Source organism: Pseudochaenichthys georgianus, unplaced genomic scaffold, assembly GCF_902827115.2.
Source record: "Pseudochaenichthys georgianus unplaced genomic scaffold, fPseGeo1.2 scaffold_223_arrow_ctg1, whole genome shotgun sequence".
In the NCBI taxonomy this organism is placed as follows: Eukaryota; Metazoa; Chordata; class Actinopteri; order Perciformes; family Channichthyidae; genus Pseudochaenichthys; species Pseudochaenichthys georgianus.
Window position 1 is genome coordinate 642,563 of NW_027262869.1, and position 15,922 is coordinate 658,484.

Here is a 15,922-nt window from a genome sequence, read left to right on the forward strand (position 1 = left end):
CAATAGATTTTATTTTAATGATTTGGTTTAACTTAAAGAGAAACTTTATTGTTATTGCACATATTACAGGTACTGAGACAACGCAATGCAGTTTAGCTTCTAACCAGGTGCAACAAGCAGTGAAGTGGAAAGTAATGTACACCATCTACAGTGTGTATTAATACACTAGATATCAGCCTGTGAGCAGTATGAACAGTGTGTATTAATACACTAGATATCAGCCTGAGAGCAGTATGAACAGTGTGTATTAATACACTAGATATCAGCCTGAGAGCAGTATGAACAGTGTGTATTAATACACTAGATATCAGCCTGAGAGCAGTATGAACAGTGTGTATTAATACACTAGATATCAGCCTGAGAGCAGTATGAACAGTGTGTATTAATACACTAGATATCAGCCTGAGAGCAGTATGAACAGTGTGTATTAATACACTAGATATCAGCCTGAGAGCAGTATGAACAGTGTGTATTAATACACTAGATATCAGCCTGAGAGCAGTATGAACAGTGTGTATTAATACACTAGATATCAGCCTGAGAGCAGTATGAACAGTGTGTATGAATACACTAGATATCAGCCTGAGAGCAGTATGAACAGTGTGTATTAATACACTAGATATCAGCCTGTGAGCAGTATGGACAGTGTGTATTAATATGCTAAGATATATAAAGTATTAAAACGGTAAGCAGTATAGTATAAAATATATAGATATTAATTTCATGGTGATGAACATTGTGGAACAATGATGAAAAATGGGAATGGATGTGGTGACGTAAAACTGACACAAAACAACAACAAACTGTTGCCAGCCAATGGGAGAGCTTCATCAGCAGCACGTGGTAAAACCCACCAATGAGCGCTCAGCTCGAGATACCAGCGAGCCGTTTCCCATCAAGCATTTCGCTTCCGCAGCTCGTGGAGAGCAACTGCGCCAACTCGCCTCGCCTCACTCTCAAGGCTGCGGGCGTCTTTGTCCCGCGAGATTTCAAAGTCTCATGTGGGCGAGCCTCCAGAGCAAGTCGGACAAAATGACTAACCATCATGCAACGCACGAGCAAGACGTTGATCGCAACTGCGCAGGTCTCGCTCGTCTCAAACAAGCCTACTCTCTGCGTTGACGTTAACATTCATGTGAACGTGCTCCGTTACGTGCCGCCGTGACGCGGGACCTGTGTGTGCGGTTCTACAAGTGCTGTCTCCGACTCTGCAGCTTCATGCTACTCGGTTTTTGGCGGATTGCAAAGAACTTTAAAGGTGCATCTTCTTCTTCTCTCGTTTTGGCGGATTGCAAAGAACTTTAAAGGTGCATCTTCTTCTTCTCTCGTTTTGGCGGATTGCAAAGAACTCTAAAGGTGCATACCGCCACCTACTGTACATGAGTGTGAAGGTCCAGAGTCTGAAACCCGCCCCCTGCTTCCTGTCTGATCATCTACACCAGGGGTGCCCACACTTGTTTGGCTGGTGAGCTACTTTTGAAATGACCAGATCACCGAGGTCTAACAACCAAAAATAAAATCCCAAATTGCAAGGGTTGCTGAATAACACGTTTTATTTATACATGGGACAACTACAATAGGGCTGCAACAAACGACTCATTTGATAATCGATTAATCTTTCGATGAATGAAACGATTAATCGACTATTCGGACTATTACTGTCTGCCTTGCACAATTTCTCAAGCGCTCTTATTTAGCCATCAACTTTCAGATGTAGCTTGAGGTTGCTTTAGGCATGTGGAAACTAACAATGAAGACAATAAAGATGAATACTTGATTCAAAAACACATATATTATTAAATTAACTTAACAAATTGTGAACAAAATTAACATTGCTTTTTATTTAAATTAAATAAATAATATTTCACATCAAAAGAAACAACAGTGTTTTAACAAATCGTATTAAATAATCTGATGACAGAACTGTGAACAGAATAGCTGAAACTTTAACAACATAAAGAGTAACTCAGTTTCCTCTAATCATTAACCCATGTTTGTATAATGGAGTTAGCTCCGTGTGTTGCTGCTAGCATAACACCTGACGTGGAAACTGTGATGTGACTGTGGAGGCTTCGGTCTCTAGATTCACGTGTCTCATAATAGAGCTACCAATAACCAGAGTTGGCTTCTCAGCGGGTGTCTCGCTGAGTGGGGAATATCTGTTAGATACGTGAACGGGTTGGTGGGGACCTGCGGGTTTCGCGTTATGCCTCTTCTGAACAGCCACCCAGTCTCCCTGCTGCTCGGGAGTTGCCGGGGGAAGGCTAAGAGGAGCTACCGTTGGCCGGTCCGCACTGGCTAACATGGGCTTTACTGTAGCTGAGTTACTTTCTAAGATGCGGAGCCGGGCTTCTATGGCTATGATTCCCGCCTCCAACCTAACAACTATACTACAGTTAACACATGTATCCTTACCAGTAAAGGAGGCCGGGAAGTAACCAAACATGAGACAGGAACAGTGGCGACTGGTCATTAGGGGCAGGTGGGGCACAGCCCCACCTAGTGTCAGCAGAAAGTATTAAAATAATGATTACAACAAAATGCAAAAAATAAATTAAAAAATATATAAAATATATTGTAAGATCATGTTTAATCATCTGATTCGTCTCATTGCTGTTTTAGTCTGTGTTCTTCTGATTAGTGTCTACAGTGTGTGCCTATTGAGCTGTTTAGAGCCATGTGGGACACACCCTGATCCTGCCCCTCCCTCTGACTGTCTAAGTCAGGGGTAGCCAACACGGTGCCCGCGGGCACTTAGTCGCCCGCAGGGGCAACGTGAGTCGCCCGCCGGGCATGTTCTAAAAATAGCTCGCCAAGCAAATCCAAAATGTATAAAATACACAAAACAAAAAAGGAAATGTAATTAAAATAATCTACCCTATGCATAAACAAAACCTAAATCATAGCGAACTCTATCTGTTGTTCCCCCAATTGGCTAGGGGGAACAAAAGGGAAACGACACGACCAGAGTAGTATTGGTATAATTATAAGTGGTTTTATTATAAAGCAAGGTGTAACAAAATGGCAGGCAGGCAGCCTGAAACAAACAAAAGGGCCAAAAGGGCACAGGTTGACAGATAACCAAACTAAGGGAGGACTCAAAAGGAGTCTAAAGGCATACAGGTAAAATAAATACTAATATACTAAATACTGAACGAAACAAAACCTCACTTCAAGAGTGGTACAACTAACAAAGGGAGTCTACACAAAACACACAGCTAACCTAAAAGCAACAGTCACAAATCCTAACAATACTCTAAACACTAACTAACCTACTCTACACTCTACTAACACACAATATCACACGGAGATAAACACACAAGATTAACCACAGAATGATGAGCAAAATGCGAGAGGCGTCTGTTCCCTCAGCAGAGCCTCCAGAGTGAGGATTGTCCCCAGCTTTGTAGTCCTCTCCAGCAGGTGTGCGCTGGGCTTGCACAGGGATTGGAGAACGTCGGGCCCGGCGTGCTCCACACAGCTGAAAACACTCAGGCAGATTAATGAGCAGACAAACAGCATCCGTAACAGGGTGCGATAAAATAGTAATATCGGTGCAATAACAGTGTAATGTGGGTGTAATATGTGTGTGATATGGGTGTAATAATAGTGCAATAGTAGTGTAATGGCGCATTTCCACTGCAACGGGGTAGCCCCGTTTAAGCGTCCTCGCTCAGGCCTCGGGCTGCCTCGCTGGCCGGCCGAGGCCGTGGCGCATTTCCATTACAGTTTAGGACCTGGGGTAGCAACGCAGTGTAGGCGGGGCGATCAGCTTTTTGGTCGGAGCGACGCTGGGTAAAACTGCAGTGGCGTCATCTTCAATGCGACACAACTCACAAAACACACACAACAATGGAGGATGTGGAAGCGATCGTTTACTTGTTTCTTGGTGTGTGGCTTGTTGTCACAGCAAGAAGGAAAGTGATCACAGCAAGCATTGCATTGTATTCATTGTATTGAACATAAATAAATCCTTTTTTTTTCATATACATGTGTTTGTCAAATGTTTTAAACAAATATTATCTGAATTGAATATTTGAAATTCAAGCACCAGTAAGTACTGCCCCATAATAACATTTGAGGAAATATCAGATCATGAAAAGAAAATCTTTCTAATCAATTAAGCGAATATCAAAGCTAACTATAAACATAAATACTAAAGTGTAAAACACAGCAAAACTATATTCATAAATGCAAGTGTAAAATAGTGTGGACAATTGTAAACATGGATGGAGGCTAAAGTATCCACAACATAAAATATATTAAATATAACCTCAATCTTTCTTCTAGACGTGTTAAAAGCTTGAATGGGTTATAGGTTTATTTTGTTCTCTCGTCTTTGAAATATATAAGGAATGTGTTGTTTGAGTCTAGTAGAAGGAGGGTATTACAATTGAGCAATTTCTACATGTATTATGTATTTATCATGTATTCTTAATACCATTACAAAATAAACGTGTAATAATGTTTTAGAGTAGGACCTCAAGCTAGAAAACTCAATGTCTTGCTTTAAATCTCTTAAAAGTAAGGGGTTTGTTATTGCTTTATACATTCATGTATGTTTATGATTTGTTTCTGTTGGGTGCCATTCATTATCAACAAGAGATAAGATAAGTCAAAGAAGTACTTTATTGATAGCAGTATAAAAATACAAATGTTGTATCAAAAAGGCATGCCATTAAACAATACAAATAAAAAATGTAAAACTGTATTGCAGCTAGCATAAATATACATGGAATTGTAAATATAAAATGAACATTTTAAAGAAAATAAATAAACAAGGAAGTACAAATGTTGCATTTAAAAATTAACTAGATAAAAAATATATAATATGTACAATAACTATTAAGGTTTTTTGAAGTATCAGGGAGCGTGGGCCACGTCGGCTGCCCAGTCATGGTGCCGTTCCTGCTGGGCCCGATCCTCTCCTCCTCGTTTCCTCTTGCCTGGGTGACAATAAGATAATAATTAGCAATAAGGAAAACACACAGGACAGGTACAGGTCACACAAGGATATAAGAATAACATGTATAAACAGAACAACAGTAAGGTGAACTAAAGAAAGTTCTGGCCCTAGATGTTTACAATGATTGTGAAAGTGAATTACATTATGTCCAGCCTGTTGATAATGAATATAAATATATGTATATGATAGGATGTCACACACAACTGTACTAGCTGCTTACTAGCTAAGACTTTACTTGTAACAGAGCATTTCCACACAGTGATATAGCTTATTTTAATTACTGACGATGGATGATCCACGGTTTAAAAAAACAAAAACACAATTCCAGTCGTTTTGCCATTTCTATTTCTTACCTAGAACCACACGCTGCGGTGTCGTGATGGCACTCGGTGTTGGTGGTTGAGTCGGTGTCAATTCTTCGGCTGGGGTCCGTTCTGGATTCGATGACGATGTGGACGGAACACTGCCATCACCCGTTGTTCCTCCTCACGAGTCCCAATGTAATCATCTAGAACAGCAAAATGACTTCTTAATTCCACAAACTACTGCAGCACAATACTAAATAGCAACAGCAACTATAGAAAAGAAAAACTGAACGTAAACAATGGCACATATGGTGTTAGCAAACAATAGCTCTAGCTAAGGCTATCTGCCTAGGCTATCTGCCTTAGCTAGCTATGTAGCTCTTTGGGGCTCCATAAAAGCACGGGTTGTCGAACATTAATGTAAGGATAAAATAGACTTCTTTGTTAGAAGTGAGCGTACCTTGCAGGGACTCCAGTAAAGCCGTTGCCGTTTTCCCTACATCGCAGGAAAGTCCTCGAAAATCCGCGCTCGGACATCTGTGCAGAGACATCCTGGAACACTTTCACATTTCGCGTTGTTCCGTCGAGCTCCCGCTGGATTGTATCATCCCCAATGAGATGTAGGAACGTCGTCACCTCCTCGGTCGACCACGGTGTGCTTTTCTTCGACGTTGCCATTTTTGTAGCTCCTCCGTTTACAAAATGCTGCAAGCTTGCTTCTTGATATATATGTGACGCGAGGGATGATCTCGCGCGCGATCTTGTGACGATTCTCTCTGACCAATCAGCAGTCGAGTGTTGACGTCACAGCCCTGGCCTGGTCTGATAGAACCACGATTATATGGGGCCGGAAAAAGAGAGAAAAAGTACCCGCTAGCCGGTACTAGGCTATATGGAAATGCCACCAAAAACTGGCCTGGCCGCTTGAGGACGGTCCAGGACGCTTAAACGGGGCTACCCGCTGCAGTGGAAATGCGCCATAAGTCAATGGGAAAAAGTGTTTCCGGGCCTGGCAACCAAACGGAAGTGTAGTACCGCCGTTTGGCCAGCACGAATATTTTCATCTGAGTCCGGCGCACTTCCTGGGGGCTTGATCAGGAGGAGACAGCCACGGCCATTGCCGTTCGAAAGCGCTGGAGACGCTGTAGTACATATGCAGGCCTGTAGGTGGCGCTGTAGTCTGCCACAAAAGCAGCGAATAAGACTTCCCGCGCATGGTTGCCATGGTTGCCCTTCTGTTTATTCTCCGCTGTGGCTCTTTTTCTCCCTCCCGAGGCAAGCGTTTGCGCCTCCTGCTGCTGTAATTCAATGCAATCCCTCCCCGTCGAGGCAAGCACTGTAATTCTCTCCGGTAGTCCACCAGCAGATGACAAACACCCACCTCTCCGTGCGGAGTTTCAGTTAAAGTTTAAATCTTCTGGAAGTGCACACTGACCTGAGCTCCAGGGGCCTCCTTCTTCTCCTCCATGCTGCTCATCAGCTGTCCTGATGAAGACCACAGAGCTGCTTCATTATTAATATAATACAAATATTTAGATATAATTCATCATAAACTGTCAGCAGTGAAGAGGAGGAATTCAAAGAGTTTATTCAATGATATGTTCTATTTCTGGATGCTTCTATGTAGTGTTTTATCACACCACGTGCAGTGCCTTGTCTCATCTATGCTGCTGTGACGTAAACATGGTCCAAATGGATCCATTTGGTCAATGTGATGCTAAGCAGAGGAGAACATGATAGAAAGGTCAGATAGTTATTAACGTTACATGCACATTACTTTAACCATTACGATAACAAGTTGGTTTTCTGTGTACATTATTATTAATATAATACAAATATTTAGATATAATTCATCATAATCTGTGTAGCAACTTACATTCTAACTTACAGCTCACAGTTAGTTCACTTTTATTTCATTAAAATGACTTTATTCACATAGAAAGTGACATTAATGGATGTTTGAACCACGGTTATAACGCTATCCGTGTGAAACTATCACTAAGTTAACACAGAAAGCAAACATTAGCTAGTGAGACCGTTTAATGTACTCCATGTATACAGTATTTTCTGTATATTGTGTATTCTTTAGATACTCTAGTGATATGTGTCCTGTGTGTATACTTGCTGCTAATGCTTCATTTTTATTATCTTATTGCATCTTTTAAATATGTTTAACTCGTGTAATGCCTGAAAACACTTCTGCTGGGACACAATCATTTCCCAGTTTAAGATAAATCATTATTTAAATAAAGTATATCTATTTATCTAATGAGCTAAACCGTCGCTTAGCTTAGCGTTAGCAGCTAACTGAAGAACCCCATTCATTTCAATGGGAAAATGCTACGTCGTGGTGAATGGCGATGCTAATAAGCTAGTTAGCATACATTTAAAACCATATATATGGCAAAGAGCACCAACACAACAACTCAAACCGTCTTAAAGACAACTGGTGTAATAAATAACTAACATAAAGTCAGCTGAGCATTACAAATCAACTGTTACTCCCCAGAGCCGAACTGGAATTATTGTAGCTGTTAGCCGATAGCCGTTAGCTTTCAGACTGTAGCTGTTAGACTTTAGCTGTTAGACTTTAGCTGTTAGACTGTAGCTGTTAGCCTTTCTTTAAAGATAGATTGAGACTATTTTTGTCGCACATTTTGAAGTTTTTTCGTGAGTTTCTTTCTTCCAAGATTACAGCTGTTGTGTTAAATAGGATAACTTCTGATTCGTGATTAACTGTAAGCTAAGAGGTGTAAATTAGTGATGTTACGTATTGTGCCGAGGCTTCGGAGCGTGTGTCGAGTAATCCCCGAAGCTTTTTGTGAAGCACGTAACGAGGCTTGTATCGTTTTGGGCCACTGACGTCACCGATGACAAACGAAGCCTCGCTGCCTGTCGATACCACGTGACTGCTTCAGGAAGCGATTCAGATCGGTTGAACCGTTGAACCACAACGCTCATACCCATGGATGTATAATAACAATATAACCCCTCCTGGACCCGGGCCCGGTGACACGATGGAATTAAGAGAGCTCAGACCCTCACTTATAGAGGTTGGAACATGTCATAAGTATAAATAGATACAAGCATAAATAAATGTAGGAATAAAAACATCAATAAATACAGGAATACATATCTTACAGTGTTTTCAGGGAGATTCAGCGTGTGTGCTGTGGCTCAGCCTGAAAGCAGTTGACTCATCATGACGCAGGGTCTCTGGTTCAACGACTGAACAATACCTATTTTTTGTTGTTTATAAAAGCTACAGCTAAATGAGATAATGTAGTTAATAAATGTATTCTTTGATATGGTTTAGCCTTTCTCAGGCTACAACATGGTTACGTTTATGAATATTATTAAGGAATACAAATCCCTCTTTGCAATGTTTACCAGCCTCCTTAGGCTTTTCAATCACAATCATTAAACTGTAATAAATACAATATTGTTAACATGAACATATGATTTTATGTTCGTTGTTTAGAGTTATTCTAAGGCTTTACTCATTGGGGACTCGGTATGAGACTCGGTATGAGATAGAGCACACTGTTGAGATGTCCAATCTGCCTGTTTTACACACTTTGACCAGCAGGGGGGTTTGTGTTCAAATGAAGCCCATGATGAAGCCTCATGAGATGAAGCCTTTTGCGAATCAATTGGCTGGAAAGCTTCAAAGCTTCATAAGGCTTCATCTCACCATCACTAACAGCTACAGTCTGATACTCTAGTGCAGGGGTGGGGAACCTCCGGCCCCCGGGCCGTATACGGCCCGCGAGACCTTTTGGTACGGCCCTCGAGGTCATTTATAAACACACGCAAAAAAGAACAAAATTAAAGAAATCTAGACCGCAAACAAATTAAACAAGCGAGTACCTGTTTTTCCTGGCCAAGGTCAGGGTCCTTCAATCAATCAATCAATCAATCAATCAATGTTTATTTATATAGCCCAATATCACAAATGTTACATTTGTCTCAGTGGTCTTCACAGTGTGTACAGAATATCAGTATGACAATACGACACCCTCTGTCCTTAGACCCTCACATCGTACAAGGAAAAACTTCCAAAGAAAACCCAGTTTAAAGGGAAAAATGGGGAGAAACCTCAGGGAGAGCAACAGAGGAGGGATCCCTCTCCCAGGACGGACAGACGTGCAATAGATGCCGTGTGTAAATTGAAAAGATAATACATTTGCAACATAGGTAGTCCAAATGTTTGGAAATGCATGTGTGTATAATAGGAAGATGAATCCACGAGGATATCCATCGAGGACCTATGATCCAGGACCACAGCCACGACTCAAGATCCAGCGCTCGCGATCCAGGACACAGGACCGCAGGATCATCCATGACTCCGGATCCCAGCGTATATAGACACCAAAAAGAAAGACATTTGGGGAAGCTGGGTTAATCGGAACATGAGTGTACACGGGTATAGACAGAGAGAAGGAAGAAGTAAGATGTCCCCCGACAAACTAAGCCTATATCAGCAAAACTAGGGGCTGAATCTAATCAGCCCTAACTATAAGCTTTATCAAAAAGGAAGGTCTTAAGCGCACTCTTAAAAACGGATAGGGTGTCTGCCGCCCGAACACAAACTGGAAGCTGATTCCACAAATGTGGAGCTTGATAAGAAAAGGCTCTGGCTCCCATTGTACTTTTAAAGATTCTAGGAACAACCAACAACCCTGCATTCTTGGAACGCAATGCCCTAGTAGGACAGTAGGGTATAATGAGTTCTTTAAGGTAAGATGGCGCCTGCCCATTAAGGGCTTTGTAGGCGACAAGAAGAATTTTAAATTCTATCCTGTGTTCGATAGGGAGCCAGTGTAAGGCAGCCAGAACAGGAGTAATGTGGTCCCTTTTCCTAACTCTGGTTAGTACACGAGCCGCAGCATTTTGAATCAGCTGAAGCGACTTGATTGACTTCTTAGTACTCCCTGATAATAAAGAGTTACAATAATCCAGCCTAGAAGTAACAAATGCATGGACTAGTTTCTCTGCATCGTTTTGAGGCAAGATATGCCTGATTTTTGCAATGTTACGTAGATGGAAGTAGGCGGTCCTTGAAATTGATTTTATGTGGGCGTTAAAGGATAAATCCTGATCAAATATAACACCAAGATTCCTTACAGTCTCACTGGAGGCCAAATTAATGCCATCCATAGTTAGTATGTCTTTAGATAATTTGTTTCGTAGATTCTTCGGGCCAAGTACAATAACTTCAGTTTTGGTCGTGTTTAACATCAAAAAGTTTAAGGTCATCCACGTTTTTAAGTCCTTAAGGCAGTCTTGAATTTTATTTAGATGATTAATTTCATCAGGCTTGATTGATAAATATAGTTGAGTATCATCCGCATAACAATGAAAGTTTACAGAATGATTCCTTATAATATTGCCTAACGGAAGCATATATAATGTGAACAAAATAGGTCCGAGCACTGAGCCCTGTGGCACTCCATGGCTAACTTTGGTTTGCGTGGAAGATTCATCGTTAACACGTACAAACTGAGAGTGTTCAGATAGATAGGACCTAAACCAGCCTAAAGCAGTTCCCTGTATGCCAACTAAGTGCTCTAGTCTTTGCAATAGGATGTCATGGTCGATAGTATCAAATGCAGCACTAAGATCGAGCAAAACAAGAATAGAGACAAGTCCCTTGTCTGAGGCTATTAGAATATCATTTGTGACTTTAACCAGAGCTGTCTCTGTGCTATGATGTGTTCTAAAGCCAGACTGAAAATCTTCAAATAAATCATTGTTTTTTTAAGTAATCACCACAAACTGTTTTGCGACCCGCTTTCTCAAGAATTTTTGAGAGGAACGGAAGATTAGAATAGGTCTATAGTTGGCTAAAACCTCTGGATCGAGGTTGTGCTTTTAAGAAGCGGTTTTATCACTGCTACTTTGAATGATTGTGGAACATAGCCTGATAATAAAGACATATTCATAATATTTAATAAAGAAGTGCTAATTAATGGAAAAACTTCCTTCAACAGCTTAGTTGGAATTGGGTCTAACATGCACGTTGATGGTTTTAGAAGAGAGAATCATTGAATGTAATTGTTCAAGGTTAATGGCTGAAAAGCATTCTAGTTTACTATCTAGTGTAATATTAGAACTTACGATTCCGGGAGCTGTTGATAACACTATACTGGTCGAAGGCAAGAGGTCATTAATTTTGTTTCTAAGAGTCCTTGAACACAACACGAGCATAACGTGTCATCACGTGGTATATGTCTCGTCTGACAGGGATGCAGTTCTGACGGAGAGCACCAGAACACGGCTCCGGGCCGGGACTTCACAAATCGCAGTATCCATAAGGAGCCATACACATGCCGCAGTTTTTGCGTGGCTGTGTCTTTAGTTGAGAGCCCAGTGGCGATCTGTTCATCTGTCATACTGATCATAGGCCTACAGTCAATCACTTTGTTGTTATTAGCATCTGCTTAGCTAGCTATGCTAACGAATATAAGAAGCTTTTCCTACAACCAGTGAGGTAAAGGCACATCTTTATATGATCAGTATAGTTCTAAAAAAATAAGAGACTAAAGGAAAAACAGGTATAAAATCCTATATGACAGTAAAAAAAAGTTGTTATAAATGAACAAGAATACAGTTTGAAAGGGGAGTGATTTGTAAAATATCCATAAAGAAAAAGAAATCTGCTTCCAGTTCTGTTTCATCTGGGTGTTGAGAGATGTATCCATAGATCTCTTAATTTTGCTCTCAAAGTGCACCAGATTGATGCTTTTAACTTCAACATTTAAAAAAAAAAAAATCTCCCCCCCCCCCACTCACTTAAATCATGTCTACATTGATAGGAAAGTCATGGTAAGATATCTGGATTAAGAGGTTGCTTTTTCTTTGCACAGCATGAAAGAAAGGCCAAATGAATGGGCTGTGATTTTAGTATTTTTAAGCAGAGGTCAATCATTTGTACGGCCCTCGGAGGATGTTGAAAAAATGTAAATGGCCCTTGAGAGGAAAAAGGTTCCCCACCCCTGCTCTAGTGATATGTGTCCTGTGTGTATACTTGCTGCTAATGCTTCATTTTTATTATCTTATTGCATCTTTTAAATATGTTTAACTCGTGTAATGCCTGAAAACACTTCTGCTGTGACACAATCATTTCCCAGTTTAAGATAAATCATTATTTAAATAAAGTATATCTATTTATCTAATGAGCTAAACCGTCGCTTAGCTTAGCGTTAGCAGCTAACTGAAGAACCCCATTCATTTCAATGGGAAAAATGCTACGTCGCGATGAATGACGATGCTAATAAGCTAGTTAGAGCATACATTTAAAACCATATCTATGGCAAAGAGCACCAACACAACAACTCAAACCGTCTTAAAGACAACTGGTGTAATAAATAACTAACATAAAGTCAGCTGAGCATTACAAATCAACTGTTACTCCCCAGAGCCGAACTGGAATTATTGTAGCTGTTAGCCGATAGCCGTTAGCTTTCAGACTTTAGCTGTTAGACTGTAGCTGTTAGACTGTAGCTGTTAGACGGTAGCTGTTAGACGGTAGCTGTTAGACGGTAGCTGTTAGACTCTAGCTGTTAGACTCTAGCTGTTAGACTCTAGCTGTTAGACTGTAGCTGTTAGACTTTAGCTGTTAGACTGTAGCTGTTAGACTTTAGCTGTTAGTCTGTAGCTGTTAGACTGTAGCTGTTAGACTGTAGCTGTTAGACGGTAGCTGTTAGACGGTAGCTGTTAGACTGTAGCTGTTAGACTGTAGCTGTTAGACTGTAGCTGTTAGACTGTAGCTGTTAGACTGTAGCTGTTAGACTGTAGCTGTTAGACTTTAGCTGTTAGTCTGTAGCTGTTAGACTGTAGCTGTTAGACTGTAGCTGTTAGACGGTAGCTGTTAGACGGTAGCTGTTAGACTGTAGCTGTTAGACTGTAGCTGTTAGACTGTAGCTGTTAGACTGTAGCTGTTAGACTTTAGCTGTTAGACGGTAGCTGTTAGACTTTAGCTGTTTGACTGTAGCTGTTAGACTTTAGCTGTTAGTCTGTAGCTGTTAGACTGTAGCTGTTAGACTGTAGCTGTTAGACTTTAGCTGTTAGACTGTAGCTGTTAGACTTTAGCTGTTAGACTTTAGCTGTTAGACTTTAGCTGTTAGACTGTAGCTGTTAGACGGTAGCTGTTAGACTGTAGCTGTTAGACTGTAGCTGTTAGACTGTAGCTGTTAGACTTTAGCTGTTAGACTGTAGCTGTTAGACGGTAGCTGTTAGACTGTAGCTGTTAGACTGTAGCTGTTAGACTGTAGCTGTTGGACTGTAGCTGTTAGCCTTTATTTAAAGATAGATTGAGACTATTTTTGTCGCACATTTTAAAGTTTTTTGTGAGTTTCTTTCTTCCAAGATTATAGCTGTTGTGTTAAATAAGATAACTTCTGATTCATGATTAACTGTAAGCTAACAGGTGTAAATACACTTAATGAAACCTCTGCATGTGTTTAATCCACTCACCTCTTCTTTTCTCCTTCTTCTTCTCCTCTCGGTTTTTGAGGATTGCAAAGAACTTTAAAGGTGCATCTTCTTCTTCTCTCGTTTTGGCGGATTGCAAAGAACTTTAAAGGTGCATACCGCCACCTACTGTACATGAGTGTGAAGGTCCAGAGTCTGAAACCCGCCCCCTGCTTCCTGTCTGATCATCTACACCAGGGGTGCCCACACTTTTTTGGTTGGTGAGCTACTTTTGAAATGACCAGATCACCGAGGTCTACCAACCAAAAATAAAATCCCAAATTGCAAGGGTTGCTGAATAACACGTTTTATTTATACATGGGACAACTACAATAGGGCTGCAACAAACGACTCATTTGATAATCGATTAATCTTTCGATTAATGAAACGATTAATCGACTATTCGGACTATTACTGTCTGCCTTGCACCATTTCTCAAGCGCTCTTATTTAGCCATCAACTTTCAGATGTAGCTTGAGGTTGCTTTAGGCATGTGGAAACTAACAATGAAGACAATAAAGATGAATACTTGATTCAAAAACACATATATTATTAAATTAACTTAACAAATTGTGAACAAAATTAACATTGCTTTTTATTTAAATTAAATAAATAATATTTCACATCAAAAGAAACAACAGTGTTTTAACAAATCGTATTAAATAATCTGATGACAGAACTGTGAACAGAATAGCTGAAACTTTAACAACATAAAGAGTAACTCAGTTTCCTCTAATCATTAACCCATGTTTGTATAATGGAGTTAGCTCCGTGTGGTGCTGCTAGCATAACACCTGACGTGGAAACGTTCCTCGTGGACAGGGCTACAGAGCTGCTAGAAAGACAGTGGAACCCGGTGCATTCCTCCGTCTGGATGTGGAGCACTTTTGATAAATGTTTAGACACACTGCTCGTGTTACCGCCCTCACATGCTGAACACTCTTGGCAAGGAGCCTTGTCCACCTCGAGACGGGTAACATTTAACCACACCTTGGAGCGCTTCTCTCCGCCATCTCCTCCGTGTGTGTGTTGCTGCATGTAGCAGCTGCGTGTGTGTAAACTGCCCCGCCCCCTCGCACACAGACGGGGAGAGAGATCTAGGCTGGATTCTGTCACACACACATACGGGTTTTGGGCCGACGGCGACACCGTACTTCCGGTATCCGCCATTTTACGCGAGGTGCAAGCAGGCCGAGGTTTTAGCCGTGTTACTTACTTGTTGGATCCAATACTTTGAAGATGGTGAAGTGGTGTAGTGCTGGGACTTGTGGAAATCATCATTCGATGACAGATAGTGATGGAAAATCCAAGTTTTCTTTCTTCAAGTTCCCCAGTCACGAAAAACAGCCAGGACGGAGGGCCCAGTGGGCGAGAGCTTGCGCTCGCGTCGATGCCATCACTCACAAGCCGTGGGAACCCAAGGACACCGTGCAATATGTGTACATCTGCTCGGCACACTTCATTTCTGGTAAGTTGAAGTTGTATTTCAGAACAACTACTATGTTTATGATTAATCTGATGTCCGCCGCTAGCCCGGACTGGACCAAACTACTGTTAACCTTCCTCTACAGCAGAATCATAGCATGGTAGCATAGCATCATGGTTGGTCTAGTCAGCCCCACAATTGTAGTTCCTATCTACCAATGACAATGATCTTTGATCTATGAATTAGATCAAATGTAAAAGTCAGCCGAATCACTGTTGATACTGCAAGGAGACGTATTGTGTGAAGAGAATTGAAGATGTTTTTTAATTGTTGATATATTTATGATCCACGTCAAGTATTCAGTTTCGGCTTCAGTTTTTCCAAAGGTCTTCTCATCAGGGCTCTATAAATAAAGAACTACAACTAATATGTAATGCAGCCGAACCGTGTATTACAATGCCGTTATGTGATGACTTTCAAAGAGAAAAGCAAGAGCACTCGGAATTAAGTATTATTTTTATTCTTTTAAAATGTTTTCCGGATTTCATATAATATAAACATCAAATCCCAGCATGCATTGCGGCTAACACATCCAATCAGCGTAGCTGAGGATCTTGGGTAATCGCTCGAAATGCCTACGTCTGTTTCCGGTTATTTTTATTTTGAAATTCAGTTCCTGACGGACGCCAAAAAAGCCCGAGATTATGGAATTAAACCAATAAATAAAAGCAAGGATAATTGTGTGTTATT

The 15,922-nt window shown here is 40.9% G+C and overlaps 1 long non-coding RNA gene across 1 annotated transcript; it reads right to left on the minus strand.

The window, feature by feature from the left end:
- Positions 1-5,371: 5,371 nt before the first annotated feature.
- Positions 5,372-13,866, minus strand: LOC139433348 (uncharacterized). The gene is made up of 3 exons (XR_011642868.1): positions 13,750-13,866; positions 6,707-6,756; positions 5,372-5,474 (listed from the first exon to the last, which is right to left on the minus strand). It is a non-coding gene; the product is annotated as an uncharacterized lncRNA (long non-coding RNA).
- Positions 13,867-15,922: the final 2,056 nt, after the last annotated feature.